Source organism: Tamandua tetradactyla, chromosome 17 (assembly GCF_023851605.1).
Source record: "Tamandua tetradactyla isolate mTamTet1 chromosome 17, mTamTet1.pri, whole genome shotgun sequence".
NCBI classification, from domain to species: Eukaryota; Metazoa; Chordata; class Mammalia; order Pilosa; family Myrmecophagidae; genus Tamandua; species Tamandua tetradactyla.
This window is the reverse complement of record NC_135343.1, coordinates 59,510,973-59,517,069: the sequence shown is the minus strand read 5'-3', so window position 1 is coordinate 59,517,069 and position 6,097 is coordinate 59,510,973. Positions and strand designations below refer to the sequence as shown.

At 48.0% G+C, this 6,097-nt stretch overlaps 1 protein-coding gene across 1 annotated transcript in view; it reads right to left on the bottom strand.

Annotated features, from left to right (window-relative positions):
• Positions 1-6,097, bottom strand: part of TCF7L1 (transcription factor 7 like 1) — a 153,629-nt gene that overhangs the window by 47,741 nt on the left and 99,791 nt on the right. The window lies entirely within an intron of this gene.

The following is a 6,097-nucleotide window of genomic DNA, read 5'->3' as shown; positions in this document are numbered from 1 at the left end:
GACTTTGGTTCTTTTGGGGGGGTGGCCTGGGACTATTTTTAAGCCTTCTGAGAACCAATTGTGCTGTTTTCCCCAGGGTTAATTTCCTTCTATTAGGAACTAGAGAGCAAGATCTTCAGTTTTGGGGGGATTTTAAAATCAGAAAGCCTTCTGTTTTCTGGAGCTGTCATCTCTGCAGCCCTAGAAGTTTTGGCCCATCTTTCTGGGCCCTGGAAAAGGCAGGAGGGACCAGCTCTAGGAAGCTGCTCTGAGGGGCTGGTGGAGTGGGGGCAGGAGTTTCGGTGCTCATGGGGGCCATACCTGCTAAGATGATCCTGCTGTGTGCAGAGGTTTCTGGAACTCTGCTTTGGAAACCGGCTGTAGGGAACATCTGCCAATTTCTCATACCACTCTAACAGGCTTTTCCTTTCCCCTCTCAACTGGGTTCAGCTGTGGGCCTCCCGGGAGCCCGGGACCCCCCTCAGAGCAGCCACACCCTCCGTGGTCAATGAGGTTTGGGTCGGCCCATTGCAGGAGGAAGCGGCTGTGCACATTCATTTTGTGTTGGCTGGTGGAGGGCTGCCCATAGAGTACAAGAGTGTAATTGCCTGCCATGGTGGACAGGAAACATCCAGGAGTCCAGAGATTGCACAGGGGCAGGGCCCAGCAGCGGCCAGGGCAGGTCCTCAACTCTGGCTCCCACGGAAGGGCCTGAACGCACCTCAGGTGAGAACACGGGCTGACTGCGGGGAGCCAGGGGAAGGACCGGTGGACATGCACGCCCGCACACAGCATCTTGGGCGGGGAAGCATCTTGAATTTCCCTTCGCGCCAATCGAACCCAAGTAGGAAAGCATTAGCCGAGTTACATGGTGAGTAGAATACAGCTTCTTCTTAAGACATTTTCTGAATGTATACCTTTGGTCTGGTCCTGTCTGCTTCAGCCCTTAAACCCGGCTGAAGAGAAGTAAACAGAGCCAGGTCTGGGCCAGAGACCTGAGTTCTGTCTAACTCTGCCCTGAACTGGCAGTGTGACCTGAGACAAGCCAGCCTAGTGACCACAGCTGCTAGAAAGTTTTTATTGAAACAAACATGTACTAAGCACCTACTGTTTACACTATATACTGTACATAATCAAAGGCACTGTGCACTATAAAAGGCAGAGGCTTTTCATTTCCTCCCTACAAGCCTTCTCCTTGTGTGTGATGGGAATGAGGACTGGTTATCATTCCAGACCATAATAATATTCAGATACAGGTAATCCAGAGGGGCAGCCTGGCCTACCCAGTGGGTACACCGACCTATTCTAGGTTATTCCAATAAATAAAACATTATTCACAGCACGATACATTGCCTAATTTTTCTCTCCACTCCCAAATCATTAAATTACAGCTAGTGCAAATTAAAAAACAAAAACCTACACAACACAAAGGAGAACCTTGAGACTAACAGCCCCCTAACTGGGGCTGGTTCCTCTCTCTTCACCCCCATTGGTGGCCTCGGGCCATGCTCTCTGCATTTGGCCTCTTTGATCCAAGCTAACTCTGAACTGCTACTTGGAATCTGGCAGTTAATTCTTCCTTTCACACCTTTCTGCTGCAGATTCCAAACCCCGTGTAGTTTCTCCTTCCCCTTTTCACGCTGCTCCAAAGGCGAAGTACAACCTGGCTTCTTAAAGGGGACCAGGGGCTCTCAGCACACACAAAACTGAATACAAAGTTACACGGGCTTATTAAAAATCTCACCTTTGAACCAGACTGTTTAATATCTTATCCCTGAGTGCTTATAAAAAAGACCTAATTGCCAATTAATGTGTGTGGTGGGGGAGAAGGCCAGGGGAGGCGGTGGCCGAGGGCTTCCATCTGTCACAGGTGCTTTCCAGGAGGGCATTAGAGCTGGCTCCTGCTGCCTTCCCAACTCTACATCCAGGGACCACGTGGCAGCTGGAAATCGGTCACGGTGGGAATATTTACAGCCTGGACAACTGCAGATCGGGGGACCCTCCCGCCCAGGAGAGATGGGGCTAACATTTACCAGCACAGCACGGCTTGTAACCCATTTCCTCCCTTCCCTTTTGTCGTTAATTCAAAAGAAGTATTTACTGAGCGTAAGTGTACAGTGCAGTACACAAGTGTACTGGAACCCAAAGGCTTAGAATGAGCTCATAATATCTAAAAAAGGATGCTAGATGGGGCCCCAAAACAACAATCATTAACTCACGTGGGTCCAACACTCTCTTACACGGGCAAACACAATCTCAGGAGTCCTTGGGATAAAGACCTCCGGCTACCCCCCTCCTCCTAGACCCAAGGTGTGGCTTCTAGGCCCAGGGCGATAGACCAAAACGGGGGCTTTTAGTCTTCCCTGGGCTTACTACTGTTCACGAAGAGGCTGGGAGAGAGGCTCCCAAGTGCACGCTTCACCCAGGACTGAGACCAGAGCAAATGAACTTCATGGGGACTCTGGCCTGGGAAGGTTCTCAGAATGATAAATAGGCTCCACAGAAGGTTCTAAGAAACCCAGGAAAGGCAGGTGCGTGGCAGTCCAGGCCAGCTTGGGAAGGGGGCTTTTGTCTAGAATAGGCCCCTTTTTCTGACATACTTTATCAAGCCCAAGGGAAACTCCTACCTCTGGAGAAGAGAAAAGGAAGGAGGCATAGGATGCAATTCACAGAACTACTACATCCTCAGATTCTCACGGCTGACAGCTAGGGGCAAACCCAGCCCTTCAGCCATCAGGAGACTGGGTGTTACTAGAGCGGACGGGGAAGGAGTCTGCACATTCCTTGTGCAAGGATAGCTGCACAAAAGACAGAGCCCATGCTACCTTCGGGGCAGAGAGGGGCCACTCTTTCCATTCGACAGTGGCAGCAGTTGGTTCTCCTGCTGGGTTCTAAGTCAGATATTCCGAAGAGAACCACCTTCTTCTGCTGTTAGCACTGTAATTAGTGAATAACAAAAATTGAATTTCTTAATCCTATGAACAGTCAAACATTAGGTTGGGCTTTCCTCGGATTCTTAGGAGAGAAAGGAAACCGAAGTCCCTGCTTGGTTTTCTCCCTCTTTCCCTACTTCTTCCTGCTTTCTTTTTATGAGGGAATGAGTCAAGTCAGTCAACAAGTATCTATGGAGAACCCACAGGCTCTCAGCGGGGGAGGAGATGGGGGTGGCTGGGGGACGCTCAGGAGGGCTCTCCCTGGGGGCGGTTAAAGGCAATGAATTCCACCCCCAAGCCAGGTTTAAGCAAAGAGATGGAGAATCAGCTGCCAGCCTGGGTGGGTCAAGCAGGGGCCTGCACATTTTGGGAAAAAATACACAAGACCCACCTTGATGGTTTTGGTTGTGGGGCTGGGGGTTGGCTGAGATGCTCTTTTCCCCTCCAACTCCCAAAGGACTCCTCAACAATCAAAATTAGTTAAACAAAGGCTGTCAGATACTCCCCATTTTCTCCTCTGCAAATGTAAGGAGTGAGCCTGGATGGGGAGGCAAGGACCCTCTAAGGGCAGATGGAGGCACCCGCTGGGGGCTGGGCCCTCACTCCTTCAGTAACTGGTGGCATTTACTTGGCTCCAAATCCTTGTAACTTAGAGTCTACAACTGCAAGCATCAGCCTCACCTGGGAGTGTGTTAGAAATGCAGGGTCTAGGGCCCCCTTGGGTTCTAATGTAGCCGAATCTGCCCTCTAACAGGCTCCCAGGTGATTTCTAGGCACATGCAAGCTTGAGAAGCACTAGTGCAGATTACTCAGCAACTGCCTGGGATCAGGGCCTGGAACAACCCCCTAAGTTACCTTTGGGGAGCTCCTGCCCTCCAGATTGCAGAGAGGGTGGGTGGCTAGCACAGTCCCTGGATTTTCCTTTCAGAAAAAGCAAATATTTGTAAAGCTATAAGATGAGTAACTATATTATGACTTCTGCTCTGAAAATAAGTCATCTAAGGTCACTGGAAATCCAGGTCAGATCCACATGGTTTAAGCAACACAGGAAGGCATCTTCTTGGCACTTCATAGACCTGAACACAACTGCCGTGTCAGAAGGAAGGCACCCTTCCACGCCCACATCACACTCGATCACAGTGCACGTCAACCTAGACCCTCTTCTGTTTTAAATAGCCGAGCCACGTCTGAATAAACCTGCATGCTTACAATTAAGGCTGCGGCATGGGGGAAGCCCCTGCAACCCCCACACATAAATATGGTGATTTTAATAACAAATAACACATTTGGAGGCTGGGATATATAAGTATGCAGGCTGAGGGAGCCACTGAAGATGTTAATTTGCATGTTCACAAAGGAATAAAATCCAGCTGCAACACTCCTGCTTAATTCTACAGAGCCAGAGGAGACAGGAAAAGTCTCACCATAGCTATGCTCTAAATTTAAAGCCAACTTTCAAATCCTCACAATTTTGGCTAAAACTTAAATTTGCTACTTGAGAAGGAGGCTGGATGGGATCTGTTTTTCCCTCCTGTGCATCCTAGAACAGTACAAACTCATTTCATAAAGTTTTGTAAATTAAAGACAAATATCTGAACAGATTTAATGTTCATTTTAGGGTAGAAAAAAAAATTGGCCTAATTGAAAAATATTTCTTTTAATAAAGCATTGAAATTTAAGGACTAGTTTAATTAAATCAACTAGCTTAACTGTTGATTTCAGATTGCCTATAATTGTTTCCAGTGTTTGAAGTGTGAAAAGCATACTCATTGCGGTGTATTGGAGTGGCTGGAGGGAAGTACCTGAAACCACTGAGCTGTGTTCCAGTAGCCCTGTTCTTGAAGATGATTGCATGATGATATAGCTTTTACAGTGTGACTGTGTGACTGTGAAAACCTTGTGGCTGATGCTCCTTTTATCCAGGGTATGAACACATGAGTAAAAAAAAATATATGGATAAAAAAATAAATAATAGTGGGGATAAGGGGTAAAATAAATTGGGTAGATTAAAATACTAGTGGTCAATGAAAAGGAGGGGTAAAGGGTATGATATGTATGAATTTTTTTCTTTTTATTTCTTTTTCTGGAGTGACGCAAATATTCTAAAAATGATCATGGTGATGAATACAAAACTATGTGTGAGCCATCATACGCCATGTATGGACTGTATGTGTGTGAAGATTTGTCAAAAATATATATTTTTAAAAAGTGTATTCTCCTTTAAGAAGATGCGTTTTCTGAAGTCGAGTGTATATGAGCGGATGTGTAAGGGAGGGAATGTGTGTGGAACAGTAGCAGGCATTCGTAACCCGCAGGCCGTGAGCTAACATGGAAACCCTGGAGGAGACAAGGACCCAGAGAGCCTTGTCTGGCCCCACCAGCTTCTCCATGAACGTGGAGCCTGCTGCACCTCTCATCGAGCATGGTGCCCTCGCGAAAGCATCTTTGAAAAGCCAGGGGAGCCTCTTGTAAGGCTGCAAACCCAGTGGGGCACACAAAGAGAACCTGGTCACGCCAGCATAATCAATGGGTTGTTCCAGTTATGAAGAAAATAGCAACCAAATCCTCCCCCTGCTCAAATGGAAGGCATCTCATTCAAAGCTGGCACTCGTTGCTTGTAGAGAATGTGGCTGGGAGATGGGGCAGATGGTGACACCAGGAATGGCTGCCGTCCCTGCCCTAGAAGTGCACCTAAGAGAAGGGAGGCTGTGACTCGACCCCTTGCAGGACGCCACACCACACAGAAATGGGTCAGACACGTCGTGGGGGTTCCTGCATCAGATAATGACCAGCGGAGCATGATTTTATGAGATACGGAAAGCCCATCTGAGCGCCAGAGTCTTTAGAATTGCAATTCTGTTGGCCCATCTGTTATTAATAAATGCCAGTGGCAATATCCGTGAGCACACTTGTCGGAGGGGCCCCTTCCTTTCCTCTTTCCCAGGCAAGGGCCAGATGTGGAAGTCGAGAACCCTGGGTGGAGGGTCCAGCCCTGCCACAGGCAAATCCGTCACATCGATCAGCTTCCATCACCGTCTATTTAATGGGACTGACTGTACCCACATTTATTACCTCTTAGAACTATTCTGAGGGTCAGACGAGACAGTGGATGCGAGTCCCTGAGTCAATCAGCAAATAAGCCTGGTACACATAATAGAATCTGAGATATGTGTGCGTGGGTGGTG